The 15,101-nt window shown below is 44.5% G+C and overlaps 1 protein-coding gene across 1 annotated transcript in view; it reads left to right on the top strand.

Moving 5' to 3' along the window:
* The first annotated feature begins 4,483 nt into the window (after positions 1-4,483).
* The window catches only part of dok4 (docking protein 4), a 119,168-nt gene continuing 108,550 nt past the window's right edge, over positions 4,484-15,101 (top strand). Inside the window, exon 1 of the mRNA XM_080187291.1 lies at positions 4,484-4,819. The gene's annotated coding sequence lies outside the window, so the exon portion shown is untranslated. The remainder of the gene's footprint in view (positions 4,820-15,101) is intronic.

Raw genomic sequence — 15,101 nt, 5'->3', positions numbered from 1 at the left:
TGATGCAGTTGACTCTCACTCTATACACTTTTGGTTAATAGAGTTCATTCTCATTCTGTGGACTGTCAGTAAACACAGTTCTCACTCAAAGAATAGACTGCCAGTTCATGCAGTTCAGTCTCACTCCGTATACAGTCAGTAAACACAGTTCACACACACGCTACATAGTCAGTTACTAGAATTCACTCTCACTTAAAAGTGTCAGCTAACACAGCTCACTTTTACTCTTTATAGTGTCAGATAATACATTTCACTCACTCTATATAGAGTGAGTTGATGCAGTTCATTCTCAATATATAGTCAGTAAGGTCAATATATAGTCAATATATAGTCAATATATATTTATAAGCTCAATATATAGTCAATGCACTCTCACTATATAGACAGCCAGTTAACATAGTTCGCGCTCACAGAATCAACTGTCAGTTAATACAGATCAATCTCATTCTAAAGGCAGTTGGTTAATATTTTGCACTCAAAGAGACAGCACAAGGATAGTCCCTTCGTCCTTCCAAGCCTGCGCCAATCATGACGTCCTAACTAAACAAATAAAATCTTTCTGCCTTACTTACTGGTCCGTATCCCTCTATTCCCTCCCATTCATATACCATCCAGATGCCTCTTAAATGTTGCTAATGTACCTGCTCCCACCACATTCTCTGGCAGCGCATTCCAGTCACCCACCATTAAGATGGTGGCACGGGCTCGTTGGGCCGAAGGGCCTGTTTCCCGTGCTGTGTTGTTCTTTATTCTCTGCGTGAAACATGTCCCCTGCACATCTCCCTTAAGATTTCCCCCCTCTCACCTTGAATTTGTGCCCCCTTGTAATTGTCACTTCCACCCTGGAAAAAAGCCTCTGATCATCCATCTTGTCTATGCCTCTCATAGTTTTGTACACATCTATCAGGTCTCCCCTTAGCCTCTGTCTTTCCAGTCCTAGTTTATTCAATCTCTCCTCATAACTAACGCCTTAGATACCAGGCAACATCTTGGTGAACATTCTTTGCACTCTCTCCAAAGCTTCCGTGTCCGTCTGGTAGAGTGGTGACCAGAACTGCAGGCAGTACTCTAAATGCAGCCTAACCATGGTTTTATATAGCTGCATTTCTCAACTTTTGTACTCGATGCCTCAACTGATGAAGGCAAGCATGCTATATGCTTCTTAATCACCTTGGCCACCTGAGTTGCCACTTTTAGGGAACTGTGGACCTGCACATCCAGATCCCTCCATATATTAATGTTCCTTAGGGTTCTGCCATTTGCAGTACAATTCACACCTAAATTTGATTGTCAAAATGCACCAGCTCATGTTTGTCCAGATGAAACTCCATCTGCCATTCTGTGCCTCAAAGTCCAAACTATCTATATGTTATCATAGAATCTACAGCATGGAGACAGGCCCTTCAGCTCAAATTAGTCCATGTGAACAAAAAAGCTCAACTAGGCTAACCACATTTACCTGCATTTAGAACATAGAACATAGAACATTACAGCGCAGAACAGGCCCTTCGGCCCACGATGTTGCGCCGACCAATTAAAAAGCAATGACCCTCTAACCTAAACCAATCCCTTTCCATCTATAAACCTATCCACGGATCTCTTAAACGCCCCCAAACTAGCCGCATTTACAACTGCAGCAGGCAGGGCATTCCAATCCCTCACCACCCTCTGGGTAAAGAACCTACCTCTGACATCCGTCCTATAACTACCACCCCTTAATTTAAAGCTATGCCCCCTCGTGCTAGCTTTCTCCATCCGAGGAAAAAGGCTATCACTGTCCACCCTATCTAAACCTCTAATCATCTTATATGTTTCAATAAGGTCCCCTCTTAGCCACCTTCTTTCTAACGAAAACAACCTCAAATCCCTCAGTCTCTCCTCATAGGACCTCCCCTCCATACCAGGCAACATCCTGGTAAACCTCCTCTGCACCCTCTCCAATGCCTCCACATCCTTCCTATAATGTGGGGACCAGAACTGCACACAATACTCCAAGTGCGGTCGCACCAGAGTTTTGTACAGTTGCAACATGACGCTGCAGCTCCTAAATTCAATCCCCCTACCTATAAACGCCAAGACACCGTATGCCTTCCTAACAACCTTATCTACTTGATTCCCAACTTTCAGGGATCTATGTACACATACACCTAGATCCCTCTGTTCATCAACACTATTCAGAGTCCTACCGTTAGCCCTATACTCTACACATCTGTTATTCCTGCCAAAGTGAATTACCTCACACTTTTCCGCATTAAACTCCATCCGCCACCTCTCGGCCCAGCTCTGCAACTTGTCCAAGTCTCTCTGGAAACTATGACACCCCTCCTCACTATCTACCACACCTCCGACTTTGGTGTCATCAGCAAATTTACTAATCCACCCAACTATACCCTCATCCAGATCATTTATAAAAATTACAAACAGCAGTGGCCCCAAAACAGATCCCTGAGGCACACCACTTATAACCGAACTCCATGACGAATACTTACCATCAACCGCCACCCTCTGTCTCCTATCTGCTAGCCAATTCCTGATCCAATTAACTAAATCACCCTCAATCCCATACAACTGCATTTTCTGCAGAAGCCTTCCATGGTGAACCTTATCAAACGCCTTACTAAAATCCATATATACCACGTCAACTGCCTTACCCCCATCCACCTCTTTGGTCACTTTCTCAAAAAACTCAATAAGGTTAGTAAGGCACGACCTACCCTCCACAAAACCATGCTGACTATCTCCAATCAATTCATTACTCTCTAAATAACTATAAATCCTATCCCTAATAATTTTTTCTAAAACCTTGCCCACAACAGAAGTAAGACTCACCGGTCTATAATTCCTGGGGAAGTCTCTGTTCCCCTTCTTAAACAATGGGACAACATTCGCTATCCTCCAAACCTTTGGCACTATACCTGTGACCAACGACGACCTGAAGATCAGAGCCAGAGGCTCGGCAATCGCCTCTCTTGCCTCCCAGAGAATCCTTGTCTCTCTCTCAGTGAGTGTGGCGTTGTCTCTCTCTCACTGAGTGCAGTGTTGCCTCTCTCTCAGTGAGTGCGGTGTTGTCTCTCAGTGAGTGCGGTTTTGTCTCTCTCTCAGTGAGTGCAGTGTTGTCTCTCTCTCAGTGAGTGCAGTGCTGTCTCTCTCAGTGAGTGCAGTGTTGTCTCTCTCATTGAGTGCAGTGTTGCCTCTCTCAGTGAGTGCGATGTTGTCTCTCTCAGTGAGTGCAGTGTTGTCTCTCTCAGTGAGTGCAGTGTTGTGTCTCTCAGTGAGTGCAGTGTTGTCTCTCTCTCAGTGAGTGCGGTGTTGACTCTCTCTCAGTGAGTGCAGTGTTGTCTCTCAGTGAGTGCGGTGTTGTCTCTCTCTCAGTGAGTGCGGTGTTGTCTCTCTCTCAGTGAGTGCGGTGTTGTCTCTCTCTCAGTGAGTGCGGTGTTGTGTCTCTCTCAGTGAGTGCAGTCTTGTCTCTCTCAGTGAGTGTGGTGTTATCTCTCTCTCAGTGAGTGCAGTGTTGTCTCTCTCACTGAGTGCAGTGTTGCCTCTCTCTCAGAGAGGGCGGTGTTGTCTCTCTCTCAGTGAGTGCGGTGTTGTCTCTCTCTCAGTGAGTGCGGTGTTGTCTCTCTCTCAGTGAGTGCGGTGTTGTCTCTCTCTCAGTGAGTGCGGTGTTGCCTCTCTCTCAGTGAGTGCAGTGTTGTCTCTCTCTCAGTGAGTGCGGTGTTGTCTCTCTCTCAGTGAGTGCGGTGTTGCCTCTCTCTCAGTGAGTGTGGTGTTGTCTCTCACTCAGTGAGTGCAGTGTTGTCTCTCTCAGTGAGTGCGGTGTTGTCTCACTCTCAGTGAGTGCGGTGTTGCCTGTCGCTCAGTGAGTGCGGTGTTGCTCCTCTCTCCATGAGTGTGGTGTTGAGTGAATATGGTGTTGTCTCTCTCTTTCTCTCTCTCTCTCTCCCCCTCAGTGTAATGGTGACTCAGTTTGTTTGTTCTTCACTTTTTGTTGGGTTGCAGTTTCTCCATTCCATATATATATTATATATATATCCATTCCATATATATATTATATATATATATATCCATTCCATATATATATTATATATATATATCCATTCCATATATATATTATATATATATCCATTCCATATATATATTATATCAATTGATATTCTTATGGGCATGTGCATTGATCTTGTTTCTAGAAGCTTGTTGAAGTGTTATCATTGCTTTGACATGACATTTCTTTTGCTGCATATCTATGTTTATCACTCCAACTTTAATCCTGCTTGTCTGATGCTTGAATCTCTCCAGTAGCATGGACAGATGCCTTTAATAATTAAAGGGACAATCTTTATTGTAGGGCACTGTCTCCTCCCCCTGTCATATGCTGTGTAGAGTCTGCTTGGCTCCCATGTGATGCTGTTATTCAGACTGATTTTTGATGCTGCCTTCGGAATGAGATGCTGCTGGTGCTACTTTTCCCTGCTTCTGGCTTAGGCTCTCTAACTGCTGAATCCAGGGCCTCAATTCTCATTCAAACTGCCTGTAAATAATGCTGGGTTGTGTGTTTTTTGAAGGGAATATGTAAATGAGCTGCCGTCAGTTGGGCTGGGCCAGCTTGAGATAATTATAGAGGGATATGTGGAATAGAGTGTGTGTTGGTTGGCTGACAGCTGCGGGTGAGCCTTTGGAATCTCTTCAGTGTGTTTGGATTGTTGAGAGGGAGCTACCATAAGATGGAGCCAGCCAGCAGTTCGCTGCAGTGAAGGGAGAGATTGTTTGGAGACGCAGTCTGTACATACACAGGAGCACCGACATCCTGCAGCAGGCCAAGGTGAGTTCTTTGGAGCTATGTTCATCACATCTAACAGCTTTGTTCAGTGCTTGAGGGAGAATCGTAGACTGGACCTACTTGCTTAATCAGACAGTGTTCAACACTGATATTAGACTCTCAGATGGGTCATAAATAAAATCGCAAACTCAGACAGCAAATATCAAGAATGTCAGACTCACGATCAGATTCTGTCAGACTGTCGTACACACACACACACTTAAAAATGACATCCCCTGATTCAGACAATACACTGATGCACATAGCTACACAGACTGACAGATACACTGAGACAGACGCACCAACACATGAACTTAAAATTTTAGAATCCCTACAATGCAGAAGGAGGCCATTCAATCCATCTAGTCTGCACCAACCACAATCCCACCTAGGCCTTATTCCCGTAACCCCACATATTTTGTCCTGCTGATCCCTGAACACAAGGGTCAATTTAGCATGGCTAATCAATCTAACCCGCACATCTTTGGACTTTGGGTGGAAACTGGCACACCCGGAGGAAATCACGCAGACACAGGGAGAATCTGCAAACTCCACATAGACAGTGATCTGAGGCTGGAATTGAACCCAGCTCCCTGGGGCTGTAAGGCAGCTGTACCACCATGCTGCCCCTAACCACTGTGCCATTGTGCCGTCCCATGCTGCTGTACACATTATATATATGTACACACATACGCACACACACTGACGTGTGCTGCTGTACACATTTACATGACAACGCACACACACTGGCCCATGCAAGCCAACAAGCCTACAAATAATGGTCCATGCACACTCACACACACTGTGGCATAAAAGAGGAAGATGCTGGCATAGTGGTATTGTGGATAAGGAATCTAGAGAGCCAGGGCAATGCTCTGGGTCTCAGGTTCAAACCCCACCGTGACAGATGGTGAAATTTGAATTTAAATAAAAAGCTGGAATTGTTTGTCTAATGATCACCATGAAACTATTGTTGATTGTAGTAAAAACCCATCTGGTTCACTAATATCCCTTTAGGGGAGAAAATTTGCTGTCCTTACCTAGCCCTGCCTACATATGACTCCAGACACACAGCAATGTATTTGACTCTTAAATGACCGCTGAAATTATTACCCTCTATACTCAGAGGGTTGTAAGGGAGTGGAATTCCCTGCCTGCAGCAGTTGTGGACTCGCCAACTTTAAGGGCATTCAAGTGGTCAGTGGATAGGCATATAGATAACATTGGAATAGTTCAGGTTAGAGGGCTATTAGATTGGTTCCACTGGTCGGCGCAACGTCGAGGGCTGAAGGGCCTGTACTGCGCTGTAGTGTTCTATGTCCTATGTTCTATGAAATGGCAAAGTAAACCACTCAGTTCAGCCAATTAGGGCTTTCAGTAAATGCTGGTCTAATGACACCCACACTTCATATAAGACTTTTAAAAAAACACAGTCATGCATGCACACACACACATGCATACACACGTGCATACACATGCACATCATCTATGACAGTAGGATAAATGTTACAGGCATATATTCACTGGGAGAAGATTGACTGTAATCTGTTTATGCTGGTGGGAGCTGCAAGTTCACATCCTGAACTCCAGCAGGATTGTACCATTTATATTTACAGTAATGTCTTGCTAACGTGATATCACCATGTTCTAATTATTTTTAATCAAATTATTGTCGTTTATTAAGCCGACTTGGAAAAGATGTTTGCTACTGTGACAGCAGTTTTGCTTTTCAAATGGTTTGAACCATCAAATTCATATTTTATTAACTAATGAACTGTATTGATAAGAGTCCTGAGTGTCTGGCCCAGAGCCCAAACCTCACCCTGTCTGAAACAAAAACAGAAAATGCTGGAAATACTGAAGAGAGTAGGCAACATGTGCAGAAGCAATGAATATTTCAGATTCACAGATGTGAAGCAAGTGAAAGGGGGAATGGTGAGAAAAGGAATGTGGTAGAAGGTCTGTGATAGGGTTGAAGGTAGGAGAGATGCATAACATCAAAGCCAAAGGCAGTGATGATGGGATAAGTAAAGATTCAAAAGATCATGAAATCACAGTCTTATTACAGCACAGAAGGAGGCCATTCAACCTATCGTGTTCGTCCCATCTCTCTGAAGAAGTAGTTTGCCTTGAGAACCTCCCTGTCTTCTCCCCGTAACCCTCCATATGCTTCCTTTTCAGATAACAGTCTAATACCCTCTTGAATTGAACCCGCCTCCATCACATTGTCTGGCAGTGCACTCCAGGTCTCAAACACTCACTCTATGCAAAAACATCCTTCCATAGATAAGGAAATGAGCAGCACAGTGGCACATGGGCAGCATGGTAACACATTGGTTAGCACTGCTGCCTCACAGCGCCAGGGAGCCGGAGTCGGTTTTGATTCCTGGCTTGGGTCACTGTCTGTGTGAAGTTTGCACATTCTCCCTGTGCCTGGGTGGGTTTCCTCCAGGTCCTCCAATTTCCTCCCACAATCCAAAGATGTGCAGGTTAGGAGGACTGGTCTTGCTAAATTTCTATTTAGTGTCAGGGACTAGCTAGAGTAAATGCAAAATGTTCTGGGAATCGGGCCTGGGTGGGATTGTGGTTGGTGCAGATTCAATGGGCCGATTGACTTCCTGTATTGTAGGATTTTGAGACCAAAATTGCACACAGCAATCCAGGTGTGGTCTCACTAAGGTCCTGTGCAGCTGCAGTAAGACAACATTGCTCCTGTTCTTGAATCTTCCTGCAATGGAGGTCAACATACCATTTGGCTTCTTAACTGCTTGCTGTAACTGCATGCTTGCATGGTGAAATTGATGGGGTTGAAGGCAGATAAATCTAAAGGGCTTGATCATTTTCACCCCAGAGTACTGAAGGAAATGGCCCTAGAAATAGCAGATCTATTGGTGTCATTTTCCAAAGCTGTTTGTGCTCTGGACTGGTTCCTACAGATTGGAGGGTAGCTAATGTAAGCCAACTATTCTAAAAGGGAGGTAGAGAGAAAACAGGGAACTATAGACTAGTGAGCTTAACATCAGTACTGGGAAGTTGGTCAAATCCATTATCAAGGATTTCATAGCTCTGCATTTGAAATGTAGTGGTGTAGTCAGACAAAGTCAGCATGGATTTATATCGTTGAGGATGTAACAAGTAGAGTTGTTGAAGGACAACTGATGGATATGGTCTAATTAGATTTCAGAAGACTTTTGACAAGGCCTCACATAGCAGACTACTATGTAAAGTTAGAGTCATAGAGTCATAGAGATTTACAGCATGGAAACAGGCCCTTCAGCCCAACTTGTCCTTTTTTTTAAACCCCTAAACTAATCCCAATTGCCTGCATTTGTCCCATATTCCTCTATATCCATCTTATCCATGTAATTATCTAAATGCTTTTTAAAAGACAAAATTGTACCCACCTCTGCTACTACCTCTGGCAGCTTGCTCCAGACACTCTGGACATTTTTGTGTCTCTTTCCCCTCACCTTAAACCTATCTCCTCTAGTTTTAGATTTCCCTCTCTTCAGGAAAAGATATTGACTATCTACCTTATCTATGCCCCTCATTATTTTATAAACTTCTATGAGCTAAAGCACATGGGATTGCAGGTGGTGTCTTGAGATGGATAGAAAGCTGATTAGCAGACAGGAAGCAAAGGGTTGACTTAAACGAGTCTTTTCACAATTGGTAGGCATTAACTAGTGGGGTATCACAGGGATCTGTGCTAGGATCCCAACTATTCAGATTATATATTAATGATTTAGAAGAGCGAACTGAATGTATTATCTCCAAATCTGCAGATGATACAAAATTATATGGGAGGGTGAACTATGAGGAGGATGCTGGGATGCTTCAGCATGATTTAGACAGGCTGAGTAATTGGGCGAACGCATGGTGATACAGTATAATGTGGATAAATGTGGGGTTATCCACTTTGGTAGTAATAATAAGGCAAATTATTATTTGAATGGGTGTAAATTGAGAAAGGTGGATACTCAGTGAGACCTTGGAGGCCTTGTGCATCCATAGCTGAAAGTAAGCATGCAAGTACAGCAGGTAGTAAAGAAAGCAAATGGTATGTTAGTCTTCATAATGAAAGGATTTGAATGCAGGAATAGGGATGTTGCACTGCAATCATATAGGGCATTTGTGAGGCCACATCTGCAGTCTCGTGTGCAGTTTTGGTGTCCTTATCTGAGGAAAGATGTCCTTGCTACAGAGGGAGTAAAGCGAAGGTTTACCAGACTGTTTCTTGGGATGAAAGAACTGTCATATGAGGAGAGACTAAGTCAGTCAGGATTATATTCATTGGAGTTTGGAAGAGTGAGAGGGATGGCACTGTGGTTAGCACTGCTGTCTCACAGCTCCAGGGATCTGGGTTCAATTCCCAGCTTGGGTCACTGTCTGTGTGGAGTTTGCACATTCTCCCTGTGTCTGCACAGGTTTCCTCCTGGTGCTCTAGTTTTCTCCCACAGTCCAAAGATATGCAGGTTAGGTGGATTGGCCCTGCTAAATTGCCCTTTAGTGTCAGGGGTTAGCTAGGGTAAATGCGTGGAGTAATGGGGATAGGGCCTGGGTGAAATTGTGGTTGGTGCAGACTCAATGGGCCGAATGGCCTCATTTTGCACTTTAGGATCCTATGATTGTATTGTTCTGTCTCATAGAAACTTATAAAATTCTCATAAGGTTAGACAAGATAGATTTAGAAAGAATGTTCCCGATGGTTGTTCCACAACCAGAGGTCATAGTTTGAAGATAAGGGACAAACCTTTTAGGACTGAAGTGAGCTTCATCCTCAGAGGTGGTACATCTATGGAATTCACTACCACAAAAAGTAGTTGAAGCCAAAATGTTGTGTGATTTCAAGAATAAATTAGGTTAATTCTTGGGGCTAAAGTGATGAAGCAGTATGGGGGGAAGACGGGATCGGGATATAGAATTTAATGATCAGCCATGATGGTCGTAATGAATGGCAAAGCAGAGCAATGACCTGCAATGACCTCATTGTTCCGTTGGAGCAGAGTCGAGAGGCAGCGATTTTAGCGAGTAAGGAGGCAGTAAAAAGGTGCGTTTTTTTTTTCTGTTTATTTTGCTTAACTGTTTAATTCTAGTTTCAGTTGCGAGTTTTTTCGGCGGTTTTTTTTTAAATTAGTTAGAAACCGGAAGTCGTCACTAGGGCGTCGACCGGTAGTTGTAGTTTTTTTTTCAAGCCCCTAACCCTATAAATTAGTCCAGAGAGGATACCCGATTCTCTACACTAGTAGAGAATCCCACCCTCCCACCTCCTCTAACCTAATTATAAGTGTGGGGAAGTTTTTTGTTATATTTTTTACTTTTTTTTGCTGTTACCTGTTTCAGGGATGGCAGTTCGGGCAGTGTGCTGCATCTCCTGTGGGATGTATGTGGTGAGGGAATCCAGTAGTGTTTCAGGGGATTTTACTTGTAGGAAGTGTCTTAGATTGAAGCTTCTGGAGGAGCGTGTTAAGGAGCTGGAGGTGGTATTAGATGAGCTCCGCGTAATTCGTGAGGCTGAGAGAGACATTGATAGGAGTTTTAAGGAAATAGTCACTCCTAGTAATCAGTCTTGGGTCAATGTCAAGAGGAGGGGAAAGAAGCATGTGGGAGGAGAATCCCCTGGGGCTGTTCCCCTCCAAAATAGGTTTTCGGTCCTGGAGGCTACAGTTGAGGAAGCATCAACTGGGGATAGCCAGAGGGAGCAGGACTCTGGGGGTGAGCCTATTGTAAAAGCTCAGGTGTCTAGGGGATGCAAGAGATTGGGCCTCGTGATTGGGGACTCTACAGTTAAAGGGACGGATAGGAGAGTTGGTAGTAAGGGTAGGGATTCAGGGCTGGTGTGTTGCCTACCAGGGGCTGGGGTCCGGGATGTGTCAGAGAGGATATTCAAGACTCTTAGGGGAGAGGGTGATCAACCCCAAGTTATAATTCATGTGGGGACACATGACATAGGGAGGCTAAGGGAAGGGGATATTAAGCAGAGTTTCATGGAGTTGGGATGGAAACTAAAGGCCAAGTCAAACAGAGTGGTTATCTCTGGACTCTTGCCTGTGCCACGGGATAGTTTAGAGAGGAATAGGGAGAGGGAAAGTTTGAACTTGTGGCTGAGGGGATGGTGCAGGAGGGAGGGGTTTAATTACTTGAGCAATTGGGGCTCATTCTGGGGAAGATGGGATCTCTATAAGAGTGATGGTATACATCTGAACCAGAGGGGAACAAATATCCTGGGGGGTAAATTTGTGAAGGCTATGCGGAGTGGTTTAAACTGATTCAGAGGGGGGGTGGGATCCTGGGTAGAGGGGGTGAAAGTGAGGGGGGCATAGAAGAGGATGGCATTGCACGGCATTGTGAGGGTGGGGCGGAGCGAGGTTTGAAATGTATATACTTTAACGCGAGGAGTATTCGCAATAAGGTGGATGAACTTGCAGCGTGGACCAGTACCTGGGACTTTGATGTTGTGGCCATTTCAGAGACGTGGATAGAGCAGGGTCAGGAATGGATGTTGCAGGTGCCAGGGTACAAGTGCTTTAGTCGGAGTAGAGAAGGAGGTAGAAGGGGGGGTGGAGTAGCATTATTGGTCAAGGACTATATCATAGTGTCAGAGAGGAAGTTTAATGAGGATTTGTCTGTTGAGGTAGTATGGGCAGAAATTAGAAATAGGAGAGGAGAGGTCACCCTGTTGGGAGTCTTTTATAGACCTCCAAAAAGTTCTAGAGAGGTTGAGGAAAGGATCGCAGAGACGATCCTGGTTAGGAGTGAAAGTAATAGGGTAATTGTTATGGGGGATTTTAACTTTACTAACATTGATTGGAATAGCTATAGCTCTAGCTCGTTAGAGGGGTCAGTTTTTGTTCAAAGTGTGCAGGAAGGTTTTTTGACTCAGTATGTAGATAGGCCAACTAGAGGTGAGGCTATATTGGACTTGGTGCTGGGAAATGAGCCAGACCAGGTGCTAGACTTGGAAGTTGGTGTGCTTTTTGGTGATAGTGACCACAATTCGGTTACGTTCACCTTAGTGATGGAAAGGGATAGGCATGAACCTCGGGTCAGTAGTTTTAGCTGGGGGAAGGGTAACTATGAGGCCATTAGGAGAGAATTAGGAAGCATTGGTTGGACTAGGAGATTACAGGGACTAGGAACGTCTGAAATGTGGAGTTTGTTCAAGGAGCAGCTACTGTGGGTCTGTGATAGGTATGTCCCTGTCAGGCAAGGAGGAATTGGTAGGGCTAGGGAACCGTGGTGCACGAAAAAAGTTGATTTGTTGGTTAGGAAGAAGAAGGAGGCTTATGTTCGGATGAGGCTTGAGGGCTCGGGTAGTGCAGTAGAAAGCTTTAGATTGGCTAGGAGGGAGTTGAAGAGGGAGTTAAGAAGGGCTAGAAGAGGGCATGAGATGACTTTGGCTGATAGGATTAAGGAGAATCCTAAGGCGTTCTATAGGTATGTCAAGAATAGAAGGTTGGTCAGGGCAAGATTAGGGCCAGTTACAGACAGTAGGGGGAAGTTGTGTGTGGAACCGGAAGAGATTGGAGAGGCATTGAACCATTATTTCTCTTCGGTGTTCACACAGGACGATATGAATGTAGCTGAGGAGGTCACTGGGGTGAAGGGGTGTAAAATAGAAAGTATTGTAGTTGATACAGAGGATGTGTTGGATATTCTAGAAGGGTTGAAAATAGATAAGTCCCCTGGTCCTGACGGGATTTACCCTAGGATTCTATGGGAGGCAAGAGAGGTGATTGCAGAGCCACTGGCTCTGATCTTCAGGTCGTCGTTGGTCTCTGGTATAGTACCGGATGATTGGAGGACAGCGAATGTTGTCCCATTGTTTAAGAAGGGGAGCAGAGACTTCCCTGGGAATTATAGACCAGTGAGTCTTACTTCTGTAGTGGGCAAGGTTTTAGAAAGAATTATTAGGGATAGGATTTATAGTTATTTGGAGAGTAATGAATTGATTAGAGATAGTCAGCATGGTTTTGTAGCGGGAAGGTCGTGCCTTACTAACCTTATTGAGTTCTTTGAGAAGGTGACCAAAGAGGTGGATAGGGGTAAGGCAGTAGATGTGGTATATATGGATTTTAGTAAGGCGTTTGATAAGGTTCACCATGGTATGCTTCTGCAGAAAATGCAGATGTATGGGATTGGTGGTAATTTAGGTACTTGGATCAGGAATTGGTTAGCAGATAGGAGACAGAGGGTGGTGGTTGATGGTAATTATTCATCATGGAGTTCGGTTACGAGTGGTGTGCCTCAGGGATCTGTTTTGGGGCCACTGCTGTTCGTAATCTTTATTAATGATCTGGATGAGGGTATAGTTGGGTGGATTAGTAAGTTTGCTGATGACACCAAAGTCGGAGGTGTGGTAGATTGTGAGGAAGGGTGTCGAAGTTTGCAGGGTGACTTGGACAGGTTGCAGAGCTGGGCCGCGAGGTGGCGGATGGAGTTTAATGCGGAGAAGTGTGAGGTAATCCATTTCGGTAGGAATAACAGATGTGTTGAGTATAGGGCTAACGGGAGGACTTTGAATAGAGTGGAGGAGCAGAGGGATCTAGGTGTATGTGTACATAGATCCCTGAAAGTTGGGAATCAAGTAGATAAGGTTGTTAAGAAGGCATACGGTGTCTTGGCGTTTATTGGTAGGGGGATTGAATTTAGGAGTCGCAGCGTCATGTTGCAACTGTACACAACTCTGGTGCGACCGCACTTGGAGTACTGTGTGCAGTTCTGGTCCCCACATTACAGGAAGGATGTGGAGGCTTTGGAGAGGGTGCAGAGGAGGTTTACCAGGATGTTGCCTGGTATGCAGGGGAGGTCCTATGAGGAGAGACTGAGGGATTTGGGGTTGTTTTCACTGGAAAGAAGGCGGCTAAGAGGGGATCTTATAGAAACATATAAGATGATTAGAGGTTTAGATAGGGTGGATGGTGATAGCCTGTTTCCTCGGATGGAGAAATCTAGCACGAGGGGGCATGGCTTTAAATTAAGGGGGGGTAGTTATAGGACGGATGTCAGGGGCAGGTTCTTTACCCAGAGGGTGGTGAGGGACTGGAATGCCCTGCCTGCTGCAGTTGTAAATGCGCCTAGTTTGGGGGCGTTTAAGAGATTGGTGGATAGGTTTATGGACGAAAAAGGAGTGGTTTAGATTAGTGGGTCAATGTTTTTTTTTAAAAATAAGACTGGTCGGCGCAACATTGTGGGCCGAAGGGCCTGTTCCGCGCTGTAATGTTCTATGTTCTATGTTCTATGTTCTATGCTCTTGATTCTATTTTCTAGGTTTCTATGCTTATTTTTAATGACAGGTGTACATCAACATTTCCCAATCTACCACCATTTAAATAATTCTCTTGTCATTCTGTTTCTCTTTCCAAAATGGATAAGTTCACACTGATTCACATTATACTGCACCTGCCATGTATTTGCCCATTCACTCAATTTGTCTGAATTACCTTGAAACCTCTTAACATCCCCCTCACCACTCACCATAAGACCATAAGATGTAGGAGTGGGGAGCCTTTCGGCCCATTGAGTCTACTTCACTATTCATTGAAATCATGATATAATGATTCTCAAATCCACTTTTCCACCTTATCCCCTTAACACTTGATTCTTTTACTGATTAAAAATCTATCCATCTCAACCTTGATCATACTTAACAATCCAGCCTCCCCAGTACTCTGCAGTAAAGAATTCCATATTCAGTATCTTCTGGGAGAAGGAATTCCTTCTCATCTCTCTCTAAATGGATGATATAGATGATCTGGTCAGAACCGTGGCAAATGGAATTTAATCCTGACGAGTGTGAAGTGTTGCATTTTGGGAAGAATGGACAATTCAAGAGAATACACAGTGAACAGCAGATGCTAGACATACAAAGGACCAGAGAGATGTTGGGGTGCTTGTCCATAGATCCTTGAAAGCAATAAGACAGGTGGATGTTGTGTTTAAAAAGGGAGATGAGACTCTTGCCTTTATTAGCCGAAGCATAGAATAGAGCAGGGAGGTTATGATAGAGCCATGCAAAACACAGTTAGGCCACAACTGGAGTACTGTTTGCAGTTCAGGTCAGCACACTATAGGAGTGATCCGATTACACTAGAGAGGCTACAGAGGAGATTCACCAGGTGTTGCCTGGGCTGGAGCATTGCAGCTATGAAGAAAGGCTGGATAGGCTGCAGTTGTTCTCCTTAGAGGAGAAAGGGGACCCAATTGAGGTGCACAAAATAAAGGACGGAGCTAGGGTGGATAGGAAAAACTTTTCCCATTAGTAGAGGGGTCAATAACCAGGGGG

The sequence above is a fragment of the Carcharhinus amblyrhynchos genome, chromosome 4, assembly GCF_965287045.1.
Source record: "Carcharhinus amblyrhynchos chromosome 4, sCarAmb.v2.hapA, whole genome shotgun sequence".
Lineage (NCBI taxonomy): Eukaryota > Metazoa > Chordata > Chondrichthyes > Carcharhiniformes > Carcharhinidae > Carcharhinus > Carcharhinus amblyrhynchos.
This window is presented reverse-complemented; position numbering and strand designations above follow the sequence as displayed.